A 14,996-nucleotide genomic window follows, 5' to 3' on the forward strand; every position below is an offset into this window, starting at 1 on the left:
TTCAGCTCACTTAGTAGGCTTTCAAACTTTGTCCTTGCAGAATCATGTATCATAACTCCCTTCATGCTGAAAAAGATATCCCTGTGTATGCATACCACTATTATTTGTCCATCAGTTGATATACCATTGAGTGTGATTTTGGGGACAAGATGCGACTCTATTATTCACCTTTTGAGGAACAGCCAAACCATTTTTGTAAAGTGCTTGCACCAGCCATGTAGGGTGGTTGTATTTGTGCCCATCTTCAGCAACACTTGGTATTGTGTGTACTTTTTTTCTGTTTTATATATATATATATATTTGTACTTTATTATATTTTTAAAAATATAGCAGGTATAAAGTATTTCATTGTGCTGTTAATTTCCTTTTCCTAATGACTGATATGCTGAGCATCTCATGTACTTATTGGCCACTTGTTTTATCATCTTCGAAGGAATGTTCATGCAAATCCTGCGCTCATTGTTTAGGGAGGTTATTTGTCTTTTTATGGGGTTGTAACAATAGTTTATGTATTCTAGATACAAATCTCTTATCAGAAAAATAATTTACAAGTATTTTCCCTATTCTGCGGGTTTACTTTCTTGGTAGTACCTTTTGAAGCCATTTTTAAAATTTTTAAAAAATTGTTTTAAAGATTATTTTATTTGAAAGGCAGAGTTAGAGAGAGAGAGAAGGAGAGACAGAGATCTTCCATCCACTGGTTCACTCCCAAATGGCTGCAATGGCTGGGACTGGGCTGGGTCAAAGCCAGGAGCCAGGAACCCCATCCAGTTTGCCCACATGGGTGGCAGGAACCCAAGCGCTTGGGCCATGTGCTGCTGCTTTTCCAGGCACATTAGCAGGGAGCTGAGTTGGAAGTGGAGCCCCTGGGACTTGAACCACTGCTTATATAGGATATTGGCATTGCAAGCAGTTGCTGAACTCACCACGACACAATGCCAGCTCCTGAAGCCAACATCTTTATTTTTTTCTATTTCATTTTTTCTAGAAAATATTTAAACTTTGATAAAGTCCAGTTTATTTTTGCTTCATTCACTTTTACATTTAGTGTCATATCTAGGAAGTCATTGTCATAAGGACATATGGTTATATTTTCTTCAAATTTGATTCCAGCATTTAAATATCTGCTTTATTTTGAGTTAATGTTTGCAAAATGGTATGATGTAGGGGGGCTAACATTCTTTTACACGCAGCTGTATGGTTGAGAACCATTTGCTGAGAAGATGATCACTTCCCCCTTCAATTGTTTAGCCACCTTCCTCCAAAAGCAAATCGATGTAAACATGAGAGTTTACTTCTGTACTCCTGACTCGATTCCACTGATGGACACACTCATCCTAATGCCTGGAGCACACTACTTTGACCACCGCAGCTTTGATGTGTTTTCAAGTCAGAGACCACGCGTCCTCCATGGCTTTGTTCTCTCGCCCGAGATGGATTTGGCCGTTCTGGGTACCTTGACCTTCCACTTGGATATGGGGATCAGCTTGCCAACTTTGTAATGAAACTGGCTGGAGCCCTCCTATAGGTATTGAGTGGCACCTGCAGCTCAATGTGGGGACCTGCACGTGTCAGGATTCCCCAGAGAAACAGAACTAGTGTGTATAGACAGAGAGTTAGGATAGGGAATTGGTTCACCTGATTCCGGAGGCCGGGGAATGCAACACCTGCAGTGTGGGGTGGCAGGCTCAAGACCCAGGAAAGCTGACCTTCCCGTTCCGGTCCACACACCACTGGTAGAGACCCATGGGAGGCTGCAGGTGAGGTGTGAGGCTGCCTTCTGGGAAACACCCTGTGCTCAGGGAAGCTGGTCTCTGTTCTACTCAGGCCTTCACCCTGAGTGGAAGAAGACCACCCACACCACGGGAAGAAATCTGCTCTACACGAGACACAAGGCTTGAAATGTGTATCTCGGGGCCAGTGCTGTGGCTCAGCAGGTTAACGCCCTGGCCTGAAGTGCCGGCATCCCATATGGGTGCCGGTTCTAGTCCCGGCTGCTCCTCTTACCATTCAGCTCTCTGCTGTGTCCTGGGAAAGCAGTAGAAGATGGCCCAAGTCCTTGGGCTCTTGCACCTGCGTGGGAGACCTGGAAGAAGCTCCTGGCACCTGGCTTTGGATCAGCACAGCTCCGGCCGTTGTGGCCATCTGGGGAGTGAACCATCGGATGGAAGACCTCTCTCTCTCTCTCTCTGCCTCTCCTCTCTCTGTGTAACTCTGACTTTCGAATAAACAAATAAATCATTAAAAAGAAATGTGTATCTCCTCCCGAAGCACTCGCCCCAAGTAAGCATCACGGCAGTGTAGGTATCTTAGCATTGAGTCTTCTGGCCCGTGAACATGGGAAAGCTCTCCACATAGAGTTTCTTTCAACCAAGGGACATAACATTCCATTCTTTTATTTCAGCGTTGTTTTTTAACATTCAGAGTACAAGTCTTGCATTTAAGATTATTTCCACTACTTCATTCTCTGATGTTGTTAGCTTTCCTCATTCTTGTTTTATTCATTGCTACTACAAAGAAATATGATTGACTTTTGTATGTGGGTCTTGTATCCTGCAACCTAGCTTATCTGGTTTTCATAGTTTTTTTTTTTGTGTGTGTGTGTGTGTGTGTGTGTGAATTTCTTAGAGTTTTCTAGATCTAAAATCATGTGACCTTAAGTAGAAATCATCTTTCTTCCTTTTCATTCTGGATGCCTTTTTTTTTTCTTATGTAATTCCTGGCTAGAACTTCCAGAGTGTTGAGTAGAGTGATGAGAGCAGACATCCTTTTGTTGTTCATTCTATCTCTCACCATTGAGCGTGACGCTGGCTGTGGACTGTCCATAAATGTCCTTTAAAAGGTTAAGGTACTTCCTTTCTAGTTCTAATGTAATTGGTTATTTTTATTATAAAGGTCCGTTGGATTTCATGAAGTGCATTTTCTGTGTCTACTGAATGATTGTGTGACCTTTGTATTTATCCTGGTGCTACAATGGACTATATTAATCAATTAGATTTATTTATTTATTTCAAAGTCAGAGTTACAGAGAGAGAGGAAGAGACAAAGAGGTCTTCCATCCATTGGTGCCCTCCCAGATGGCTGCAATGATCTGCACTGGGCCAGGCTGACATCAGCCTCCAGGAGCTTCTTCTGGGTCTCCCACGTGGGTGCAGGGGCCCAAGGACTTGGGCCATCTCCTCCTGCTGTCCCAGGTCATAGCAGAGAGCTGAATTGGAAGTGGAGCAGCTGGTACTCAAACCGGCGTCCATATGGGATGCCGGCACTGCAGGTGGCTTTACTCGCTACAACACAGCGCCGGCCCCTAAAGTAGTTTTTAACATTTGTTCCACATGTCAACCGGCTTACGGCGGTTCCTTTTCACCGATGGGAAAACAAATTACAGTTCAGATACAAAAGAATACTAAAGCAAAAGTTTGTTGAAATATGCCTTCCACGCGTGATCTCATTAAGCTTTATTGCAGCCATCTTGTGAAGTGATTATTACCCACCCTCTGCAGGTGGGGAAAGTAATGACAAGACCCGAACTCAGCCAGTAGGACAGGTGCGCTCGCTTAGGGGCGGACTCTCAACACTCCAGCAGTACACCAGGGCCCCACTGGGTGGTGCTCCTGTCTGCTGTTTTACTGCTTCGCAAGGGCCAGGGCGAAGGGCTCAGGTTCTCAACAGAGGGGAACTTGTGTTCATCAGGAATACTTTGCCACTAATACGACCATTACACGTTCATTCTGGCACCTCTGAGAACAGCCCTGAGCTTGGAATTCGTAACAGGAATTAGCGCTTTGCTCTCCAGGAAAAGTCTCCTAGGATCCATGATGAGCCCCCAGCCGGCCCCACTCAACTGTGGGACAAGGTTTACACAGGGAATGCCCTGCCTTGACCGACACGCGCGGGGAGAGGGGACAGGTGAGCGCACGCAGCGGGCCTTCTCATGGTGGCTTCCAGCCACGTGGTTAGTTTGCAGTTGGCCAGGACTCAGGGGACATGGTGGGGGGGGGACTCTTCCCAGTTCCTGGCAGGTGGGTGTGGGGTGAGGCAGCGCTGAAATGAAGAACAGCTGAGAAGTCAGGAGGGCTAAAGGCAGGGATGGTAAATAAAGTCTGAGCTGCACACTGACCCATCCCCACACACAGCTCCCGGGCACTCCCGCCCCCACCGCACTCCGCTGCCTGGCTCAGGCACCCACCAGGTCGGGGAGGAGAAGCCAGATTCAGTTTGGGATAAACTAAGTAGGAAACCAGAGGACCCCGCCACCTTCTTCTTCTTTTTCTTCTTTTTTAAATTGAACATGCCAAGTTCCATCAGCGAGTATGTGGCTGGTAGGTTGTCACTAAAAATAGCATGTCTGATTTTTGGACATGCGCACTTGGCATTATTTCTCTTACAAATTCAGGAAATGAAACCTCACACAACTTTGCTAAGTGATCCATCTAGAGAAAAAAAAAAAACAACAACAACAAACATGAACTTGGCTAAGGCTAAGGCCTTTTGTGTTCTTCCAAGGGCAAGTAGAATGTCACCTGGGAGCATGGGAGGGTGCACGGACAGGGAGCCGTCACAGATCTCAGGCCAGCCCTGCACACCGGCTGAGGTCACTTAGTGGCCTGTCAGAAGGGCTCCTGGCGCTCTCAGCCATGTTCACCCATATGGGCGCGGAGTGGGACCTGGACAGGAGATGAAATAATCAGGGGGAGGTGATGACGCCTTCAGGGCAAGAGTATGACTCCAACCCCCAACTGTGTGACCAGAGCTGGGGGAGGCAGGAAGTGGGCGTTGGAGAGGCGGTGGTGGCGTCGATGCCTTGGTGGGAAGCGGCCAGATTTCGGTTGGGAGGGGGAGTTGATGCCAGATAGGCCAGGCTTGGGTTATGACCAGGGCAGTGGGCACCACAAGAGACAGTACAATCACGGGCAGGAAACAGACAGGTGTAGGATATCCCCAAGCACAGGAGGCTGGTGCAGAACGCGACAGTGAGGAGGTGAGTGAAACCCTCAGGGAATCCATCCCCAGGCTTTGGCACACGTCTGTAACAAGAGGTGGTGGGAGCAGCAGTTCCTCATGGAAGCAGGGAGAATGTTCCAGGAAAGCTGCCCCGAGCTGTGAGGTCGACAGGCATGGGAGTGTTCAGGAAGTGCAGGAGTTGACCAGTGCCCATATGGGATGCTGGCCGTGCAGTTGCAGCTTAACCTGCTGCACCATAGTGCCGGCCCCAGATTTATTTTTCATCTTATTAATTCAAAAGTCAGAGACACAGAGATCTCCCACCAGCTGGTTCACTCCCCAAATGCCCGCAACAGCCAGGCTAAAGTCAGGAACTGGGAACTGTGCAGGTGTCTCACATGAGTGACAGGGACACAAATACATGGGCCATCACCTGCTGCCTCGTAGGGTGTGTATCACTAGGGAGCTGGAATCGGGAACAGAGCTGGGTCTCAAACCAGGCATTGGGAACCACTTTTTTTTTTTTTTTAATGAGTTTTGTTTTGTTTTTAGGATTTACTTATTATTTGAGAGGTAGGGTTACAGACAGGGAGGGAGAGACAGAGAGAGAAGTCTTCCATTTGCTGGTTCATTCCCCAAATGGCCACAGTGATCGGAACTTGGCTGATCTGAAGCCAGGAGCTTCCTCCAAGTCTCCCATGTGGGTACAGGGGCCAAAGGACTTGGGTCATCTTCCACTGCTTTCCCAGGCCATAGCAGAGAGCTGGATGGGAAGGGGAGCAGCCGGTACTTGAACTGGTTCCCATATGGATGCCAGTGCCTCAAGTGGAGGCTTAGCCCACTGCACCACAGTGCTGGCCCTTAAGAGCCACTTTTAAGTTATGTCCAGGAAGAGGGGCAGCCATAGTATAGATTGTGTCAGAGGCGTGGGGTTTCCAGAGGGAAGCAGGATGTAGAACCAACCCTGGGTTAAATGGTAGCAGTCGAGTTTATTTCCATCTTCCTGACGAACCAAGGAATTACAAAAGGGAAGAAAGATTCATCTGATGCAATTTCTGTTTGGTTTGGCTTGCAGTGCATGCCTTTGGCTAAGCATCTGTGCCAAGGTCTGTGCTGAGGGTCTGGGCAGGAGCGTGGCCTGCTCACCAGTTGGCCCAATTCAGGGAGAATGGCTTTCTTCACTGTGGTTCAGCTCCAAGGACTTTTACCCAACATTCATTGTAAATAATTCCAGGTTCTGTGGGAAGCTGTTGCAACAAGGCCCCAGCAACTGGAGAGCAAGGCAGGGCAAGCAGAAGGTAGAAAGTTCTAGATGTGCAGCTACACTCTCTACACTATGAGATGTATACACCCTCCTGGCTTCTGGTTCCTTGTCTCCCCATCAGCTGGTCTGTTGTGTTTCCAGGGTATACACATTCATTGTAATGTTAGATAGAGCAAGATGTTGTCAAGAATACATACCTAGGGAAAAAAAAGAAGAAAAGATACCCTTTTTATGCCTATATTTCATGTCTTATTTTCTTTTTTTAATGTATTTTATTTATTTACTTTTTAAATTTTTTTTTCTTTTATTTGGAAGACAGGAAAGACTAAGATCTTCAACCTGCTGGTTGACTCCCCAAATGCCCGTAACAGCCATGGCTGGGCCAGGCCCAAGCCAGGAGCCGGAACTCTATCCAGGCCTCCCATGTGGGTGGCAGGGACCTAAGCCCTTGAGTCATCACCTGTTGCCTGCCAGGGTATGCATTAGCAGGAAGCTGGAGCGGAAGCTGAGAAGCCAGGACTCCACAGCGCTCTCTGCTGTGGGAAGCAGGCACCCCAAGCTGCGACAAACAGCCGCCCTTGTTCTAATGCGGCTGCTTTATGACCAGAGAGGCAGGAACAGGGAAGGTGGAACAGAATGTCCTTGGAGGAATCCAGTCTTAACTCAGGCACTGCTTGGCCCAGAGGGGCCAGCTCAGCTGAGGCAGGTTCTGGAACGGGCGCTTGGACATCTAACATCCGACAGGCAGAGAACAAATTCCCACCTGCCATTAGCCATGCCCGAATCTTTCCCTGTCACTTTGGGGGCAGGTGAGAGTGAGGGCCAGAAGCAGCAGTGGGAGCGGGTGAGACTGGGGGCCAGGAGAAGTGGTGGGAGTGTGAGAGGGAAAGAGAAGAGGCTTAGAGATGCCGTGTGGTCCCGAGGGTGAGGCTCAGGCATGTGCAGGGGCCAGGCAGGACAGGGTGGAGAATGGAGAAGAGGAAGCAGGGTGGGAGGAGGAAGGCTCAGGTTAGGGGGAAATAACTTGCTGTCCATGGACCACTGAAAGTCCCCTTGAGCAAGAGGGAAGCCTCACTGGTTTGTTTACTTAGCAAGAGGAAGTGGTTGTGAAACCATCTTGTTCTGAGATTGCCCAGGGCCCCGATGACATCTTTTGTTTGCATATCAAAATGTCCACATGGGGCTGGCGCTGTGGCGTGGTAGGCTAAGCCTCCACCTAAGGCACGGGTATCCCACATGGGCGTTGGTTCAATTCCTCTTCCGATCCAGCTCCTTACTAATGGCCTGGGAAAGTAGTGAAGGATGGCCAAAAGTGCTTGGACCTCTGCACCCACGTGAGAGACCTGGCTCCTGATTGGCTCAGCTCTGCCTGTTGCAGCCATTTGGGGGATGAGCCAGCAGAAGACAGACCTCTCTGTGACGCCCTCTCTCTCTCTGTAACTCTGCGTCTCAAGTAAGTAAGTCTTTAAAAAAAATTCCACATCTTCAGATGTCATCAGACCTGTGCATTGGAGGGGGTTATGGCTTGTCCACTGCTGGGGGGACTCCAGGCCTGGTTTGGTGGGGAGGGCCAGGGAGAGGGCATGGGGCGTGGGGGCCGTGTTGCACTCCTGTGGTGACTCATTTCAGCAGTGGGTCATTGGTGAGACTCAAGGTGGGGACATGGCTGATGCCATCAGATTATCTAGAAAGCAACAGAAACTCACCTGGTAAGCTCCTTTCTCAACCCCTCCTACTGACTCCCAAGAGGCCCCCCCCCCCCATGGCTTTGCAGGGAAGCCCAGAGTTTGTGACACCTTTGGTGAGGTTGGCAGGGCTGGAGGTGGGGGCGGGGTTCAAGCAGGCTATTAGCACTTGCAGTCAACGCTCATCGAATCTCATTATAAGTGTTCAAGGTCACTTAGTCCAAAAGGCAGTTGATGAGAGTCACCCATCCCGTGACGAAGGATGGGGCTCTCACTACTCCCTGGGCAGCTCAGCTCTAACGTGTTCTGCACCATCAGGAGTGTGTTCCTTTTTATTGCTGAATAATTTCCATGGTGTAGCTGTATCACAGTCTGTTGAACCATTCACCTGTTGATCAACATTTGTGCTATTTTTCAGTTTGGGGCCATTGCAGATAAAGCCGCTATGAACTGTCCTGTGCAGTTTTGTGTGGATGTAAGTTTTTGTTTCTTTGAGATAAACACCCAGGGGTGTGAGGGCTGGGTCATAGGCTGCATTAGTCAGGGTTCTCTAAAGATACAGAACCGACAGGCTATCTATGTAAGGGGGATTTATTAGGGTCATTGGCTCCCGCAGTCACAGCAGCTGTCCCAAGACAGGTGATCTACAGGTTGGAGAGCCTGGGCTGCTGGTAGCAGGGCTCAGTTGAAGTTCAAGGGCCTCAGAACCAGGGAAGCCAAGGGGCTCACTTTCAGTGTGAGGCTGCCTGACCACCAGCCAGGGGCCACCGACATGGGACCTGGAGCCCAAGCGCAGACACTGATGTCCATGGCAGGAGACAAATGTGGCCCAGCTCTCACCTCCTGTGTCCATTCTGCCTGGACCCCCACTTGCTGGGTGGTGCCCACACACTGCAGCCAGGACTTCCCACCCAGCCCAGTCAGGCTCACAGACACACCCAAAAGATGCCAAGTGTTCATTAACCCAGTTAGCACTATAAAATCAGCCATCACACGTGGTGGTATTTAGCTTTTAAAAGCAGCCATGCTATTTTTATAAAGATTTATTTGCGAGGCAGAGAGAAAGAGAGAGACAAACACACACACACAGAATTTTCACTCCTAAAACTGCTGCAGTAGCCAGGTCTGGGCCAGCCTGGAGCAGGAGCTTCATCTGGGTCTCCCACATGGTGGCAGGGTCCCCAGGACTTGAACCATTGTCTGCTGCCTTCCCAGGCACAGAGCAGGGAGCTGAGTTGGAAGCAGAGCAGCCGGGACTTGAATGGCTGCTCCGGTACCGAATGCAGCATCACAAGGGGCGGTTTACTCCTTGCCGCACAATGCCGCGCCCTTGGAATCCTCTCAGCTTCATCCTCTTCTTCCGGGACTCCGATGACATGGATGGTTGTTGGCTTCACTTCTCACGTGCTCCTGAGACTGCATTGCTCACTTTTCCTTCAGCCTACATTCTCTGTTCAGATTGGGTTATTTTTGTTGTCTTTAAGTTCTCCAATTCTTGCCTGTGTTGTCTCCATTCTGCTGTTGAGTCAATTTATGGAGTAAATTAATTGCAAACTTGTGTTCTGAAAAATTTTCAAGTTTTGGTTCATTATCTATTAGCACTTGCTAATTATCTCTCCTGTTTCTTTGCTATGTTTCATTTGTTTTAAGCACATCTGTAATTGTCAAAGCACATCTATAATGCTTTTTTTCTAAGATTTATTTTATTTATTTGAAAGAGTTACAGAGAGAGGTAGGGACAGAGAGAGAGGTCTTCCATCCACTGGTCCACTCCCCAGACGGCTGCAATGGCTGGATCTGCACCAATCTAAAGCCAGAGCCAGGAGCTTCCTCCAGGTCTCCCATGTGGGTGCAGGGGTCCAAGGACTTGGGCCATCTTCCACTGCTATCCCAGGCCACAGCAGAGAGCTGGTATGATGCTGTTTTAAATCTATCTTTACTGAAGTCCAATTTTACTTATATACTAAGCCATGAAAATGAAAAAATCCCACAATTTTGTTGAAAATAAAACACACTCTATGCATAGGAAAGACTGAAAATATACAGGTGGTGCCTAACTTATGACAGCTCAGCTGATGACTTTCCAACTTTAGGATGATGAAAGTGATACAGTCAGCACAAGCTGTGCTTTGAATGTTGGTCTTCTCCCACCCTAAGGACAGATACTCGATGGACGTTCTCTTTCGATGTGGGCATCGGCAGTGAGCCACACCTCCCAGCCCGAGACTGATGACTTTGTCCACTATAATGTTCACCTCAGTGTCAATTCAGTGTGATTTCAGTGCTGTGCATTAATGGTGAGAACCCATATAAGCATTCTATTTTCACTTCAAAATAGTATCCAGTAAATCACATGAGATATTCAACACTTTATTATAAAATGGCTTTGTGCTGGATGATTTTGCTCAACTATAGGTTAATGTTTGTGTTCAGCGTATTTAAGGTAGGCTAGGTTAAGCCATGATGCTCAATGGGTGAGGTGAATTAAATAATTTTTTTCTGAGAGGGAGAGGATGTGCTCACAGCCAGTAGGTCACTCACCAAATGTCCAAGAACTGGGAATTCAGTCCCTGTCTTCCACGTGGGCAGCAGGGACCCAACCACCCAAGCCATCACTTTCTGCCTCCCAGGTGCACATTAGTAGGATGCTAGAATCAGGGAAGTGGAAGAATCAGACCCTCAGATACGAGATGCAGACATCCCAAGAAGAGCCCTAACTGCTCTACCAAATGCTCTTCTCTTAAATGAATTTGTTTAAAGATTTAGGGGTGGTACAGCAGGTTAAAGTCCTGGCCTGCAGCACCGGCATCCCATATGGGCACTGGTTCAAGTCCCGGCAGCTCCACTTGTGCTCCAGCTCCCTGCTAATGATGCCTGGGAAAGCAGTGGAAGCTGGCCCAAGTGCTTGGGGCCCTGTACCCAAGAGGGGAGACCTGGAAGAAACTCCTGGCTCCTGGATTTGGATCAGCTGAGCTCTGGCCATTGCAGCCATTTGGGGAGTAAACCAGCAGATGGAAGACTCTCTTTGTCTACCTCTCTCTGTAACTTTTTCAAATAAATAAATCTTAAAAAAAAATTTAGTCATTCAAAGAGGAGACAGAGAGAGAAAGAAAGAACGAGAATCTTTCATCTGCTGGTTAATCCCCAAATGGTCACAATGACTGGCTGTGGGCCAGGCCAAAGTCAGGAGCCAGGAATCCCATCCTGGTCTCCCATATGGGTGGCAGGGGCTCAGGTATTTGGGCCATCCTCTGCTGCTTTCCTAGGTGCATTAGCAGGGAGCTGGATCGGAAGTGGAGTAACTGGGACTTGAACCAGCATTCCAATGTGGGATTCTGGCATTGCAAGTGGCAGCTTAGCTTGCTGAACCACAATGCTGACCCCAAAATGCATTTAAAAACATTTTTTTTGAAAGGCAATGAGAGAGAAAGGGAGAGACGCACAGAGAAAAATCTTCCTTCTTCTAGTTCACCGCCCAAATGCCTACCACAGTCTGGGCTGGGCCCAGGAGCCAGCAGCGCCTTCTGAATCTCTCGGGTGGGTGGTGGGGACTCAAGAACTTGCACCATCAGCTGCTGCCTTCCAGGTGCGTAGGCAGAAAGCTGGACTGGAAGGCAGAGCAGGACTTGATGCCAGTCACTCCTATATGGGAGGCAGGTGTCCCAAGCCCAGGCTTAACCTGCTGTGCCACAGTTAATTGCATTTGTGATTTATAGTATTGTCAACTTATGAGTTTATTGGGTTGTAACCACCCTGTAAGTCAAGGAGCATCTGTCTATATGTAGTACGCCAAGTTATAATCATATATTTGGGTTTTTAACTTCCAAGGGCCAGTGCTTTACAGCCAGTCATGTCCTGTGCCTGTTTCCCAGGAAACCTCTGGGCTGTCTGTGCCCAACAGAAGCAATAAAGCCAGATGGGAGGAAAGCTGGTGTCCTGGAGAAGGGCCCAGATCTTCCAGTTACCGCCCTCAACAAATGAGTCTGGTAGGCAGGCGAGGCAACCCCACCCCAACACACACACACACACACGCCCACCTCCCCTGCAGACACCTCCACACCCCACGGCTCCAGGTTCTGTTGCTCTGGGGCTCAGCCCTCGTGGACTTTCTTGTAAAATCTGGCTTATTTCCAAACAGGTCTGGTCTGTCCCTATCTCTATGGGACTGGGATATAAAAAACAAACCTTAAACTCACAAGCACTGTCAGTCAAGCAAATGTGTGTGTATGTGTGTGTGTGCATGCACCCACGTGCCTCTGAAATGAACTGATTGGTGGTAGGCTCTACTCCTTATGTTCATCGTGTGACCTGTTACCTCCCACCCCACAGCTTTGCTGAAACCAAATTCACGTACAATCAGCAGCAATAGTGAGTCTTGACATACTGGTGTCCCACAAAGCCAGCCCGATCAATACAGAGCACACCCCTCAGTGCCCTCAATGTCCTCCTGCCTCTGTGACCCCTTCCTCTGCAGCCTCTGACCTGTGTTCTGCACCTGTGGGTTATGTTCACGACCCAGTTTGTAGAAATACAGGGTGTGAACTCCTGCTTTTGTCTTGCTTCTTAGACTCAGTAGAATTAGTTGTGAGGCTCAGTCTGTCAGCTGCTCTTTATTGCTGTGTCCTACTGCCTGTGTGAGCCGTCACTGTTGTGTCCACTCAATGTCAGTGGACATCTAGGTTGTTTTCAGGAGGGGCTGTTACAGGTACGGGTGCAACACTCACACGGCATCTTTCTGTGGACAGAGGCTTTCGTTTCTTGTGGGCAACAGCTAGAAAGAAAATGGGCTGTCATATGGTAGGTGTCTATTTAACCTGTAAAGAAACTCTGAAAGCACTCCATACCCAGGATCAGAAGACAGTCAAGTCTCTGTTCCTCTGTTCACTCTTGTTTACAGGTCATATGGGATTCTAATCCATTTCAGTTCAGAGCAGCTCACTATTGGGCGGGGCGGGGGGGGGGGATACTACCGCATTGTGTTTAATGCCTTACAAGGGTAAACACTTGCTTATTGTCAACATAAACCCTACTCAAGATCTTTTTTTTTTTTTTAATATTTTATTTATTTATTTGACAGGTAGAGTTACAGACAGTGGAAGGGAGAGACAGAGAGAATGGTCTTCCGTCCGCTGGTTCACTCCCCAAATGGCCACAACAGCTGGAGCTGCACCGATCCAAAGCCAGGAGCTGTGGGGAGCAACTCGGACTAGACTAGGTTACTGGAATTAAGACTTATTCTATGCATCTGCTCTCCCACAATATGGCGCTGGGAGAGAAGAAAACAGCTTCTACACAGCTGCCTCCAGTCCAGCCAATAAACTGTAGGACTTGCTCCTGATTGGAGGAGAGCAGCGTGCTCGGCGTGTGGGCAGCCGAGTTGGGATTGGCGTTGGGATTGGCGGAGGAGGACTATAAAGGAGGAGAGAGACGGCATGCACCAGGAACATCTAAGGGGAACATCTAAGGGGAACATCTGAGCAGCCCCCGAGAGAGCCGGCCGGCGGAGTGCCGCTCCCCTGCGGAAGTGGGGAAAGTGGCCAGGGGGAACCGCCCTTCCACGGAGGTGGAAGGGACAGTAGCCAACCCGGGAAGAACCAGCAGCAAACCCGGGGAGGGCCGAGCAGACGAAAGAACAGCGCAGGGTCCTGTGTCGTTCCTCCACGAAGAGGGGGAGCAACATAATGGTGCCGTGACTCGGATATGAAGCCTAGGCAGGGTTTAGTGTCGTTCCCCCATGAAGACGGGGAGCAACATGGTGGTGCCGTGACTCGGATATGAAGCCTAGGCAGGGCTTGGTGTCGTTCCTCCATGAAGAGGGGGAGCGACAAGGAGCCAGGAGCTTCTTCCAGTCTTCCACAAGGGTGCAGGGGCCCAAGGACTTGAGCCATCTTCTACTGCTTTCCCAGGCCATAGCAGAGAGCTAGATCAGAAGAGGAGCAGCCGGGACTAGAACCGGCGCCCATATGGGATGCAGGCACTACAGAGCCTACTGAGCCACAGCGCCAGCCCCTACTCAAGATCTTTGTACTTCTTCTTTCCAAGTCGTTTACCACTCTTTCAGAATATTAAGTAACTCTTCTCTTGCCACAGACTTAATGCTTTTGAGCCAGTTCATTGTCTGTGGGCATCGGCTGAGTGACATTATTATAAAACTATCTCACTTGTTATAAAAATGACTAAGTATTTGAATATCAGCACAATACTATGCTGCTGGCCACTTGTGAAGTCTATCTTCAAGAGACTATCGCCAGGGGGATTGATGTGGGCACTGATTTTGACTTTCATATCTGAAAAAATTAATCTGGAACCTTACCTGGCCCACATTGTGGTGTTGCGGCATTTGGGGAGTGAACCAACAAACGGAAGAGTTCTCATTCTCTCTCGTTCTCTCTCTCCTTTTCCCCTGTCACTCTGCCTTTCAAATAAATATTTTTTAAAAAAGGAGGTGAGATAACACAAAGGATGGGGTTTTGGATTTTGTACAATAAAAACAGAATTCAGCATATGGCTAGGGAAGGACATGGTGTATATAATTGTAGAATACTGTTCTAAATTATTCAGGCCTACACTTTCCATTGTTGGAGCCCTCCATTGTGTGGCCACACAGTGTGGCGAACTTACAGGAGCCAGAGCGTCCCCTCTCCCCAGGTAGCTGGTCAGCTGTGGACTCTGTGACCTTTGTCTAACCTGTGTTGTGAGATCTTGGGACCTTCTCCCTCTTGCTCTTTCTCCCCACCACCACCTTCCCTTCTTAGTCTATTTTTCAGTCTCTGAATCTCTGTCTGTCTCAGTCTCATTTTTGAAAATGCTCTTTCAGAACGGGCACGGCTCAGACCCTGCTGTGGGTGGGGCCTTCTGTCTCTGTCGCGTCTGCTGTGAAGCACAGCATGCCCTATGTATTGTAGAAAGTGACTATTTGCTTTCTAGAATTGTTTATGACAGATGATATAAGAGAGGTAATAAACAGAAAAATCTATGCCTGTAAAGAATACAAGAGTGAATTTTACCTACTATAATAAATCTGAAACTTATTTTCTGAGAAATAAATGTTCTAATGGGAAGATTATAGATAGATAGATAGATAGATAGATAGATAAAATATATAT

The 14,996-nt window shown here is 48.4% G+C and overlaps 1 long non-coding RNA gene across 2 annotated transcripts in view; it reads left to right on the plus strand.

Annotated features, from left to right (window-relative positions):
• LOC103348227 (uncharacterized) overlaps window positions 1–14,996 on the plus strand; it is a 30,983-nt gene that overhangs the window by 10,282 nt on the left and 5,705 nt on the right. Inside the window, exon 4 of one of the 2 annotated variants that reach the window (XR_011379983.1) lies at window positions 8,309–8,365. The exons of the other annotated variant lie outside the window; for it this stretch is intronic. This is a non-coding gene — a long non-coding RNA (uncharacterized lncRNA). The remainder of the gene's footprint in view (window positions 1–8,308; window positions 8,366–14,996) is intronic. 2 annotated transcript variants of the gene reach the window in all.

Source organism: Oryctolagus cuniculus, chromosome 11 (assembly GCF_964237555.1).
Source record: "Oryctolagus cuniculus chromosome 11, mOryCun1.1, whole genome shotgun sequence".
Taxonomy (NCBI): Eukaryota; Metazoa; Chordata; class Mammalia; order Lagomorpha; family Leporidae; genus Oryctolagus; species Oryctolagus cuniculus.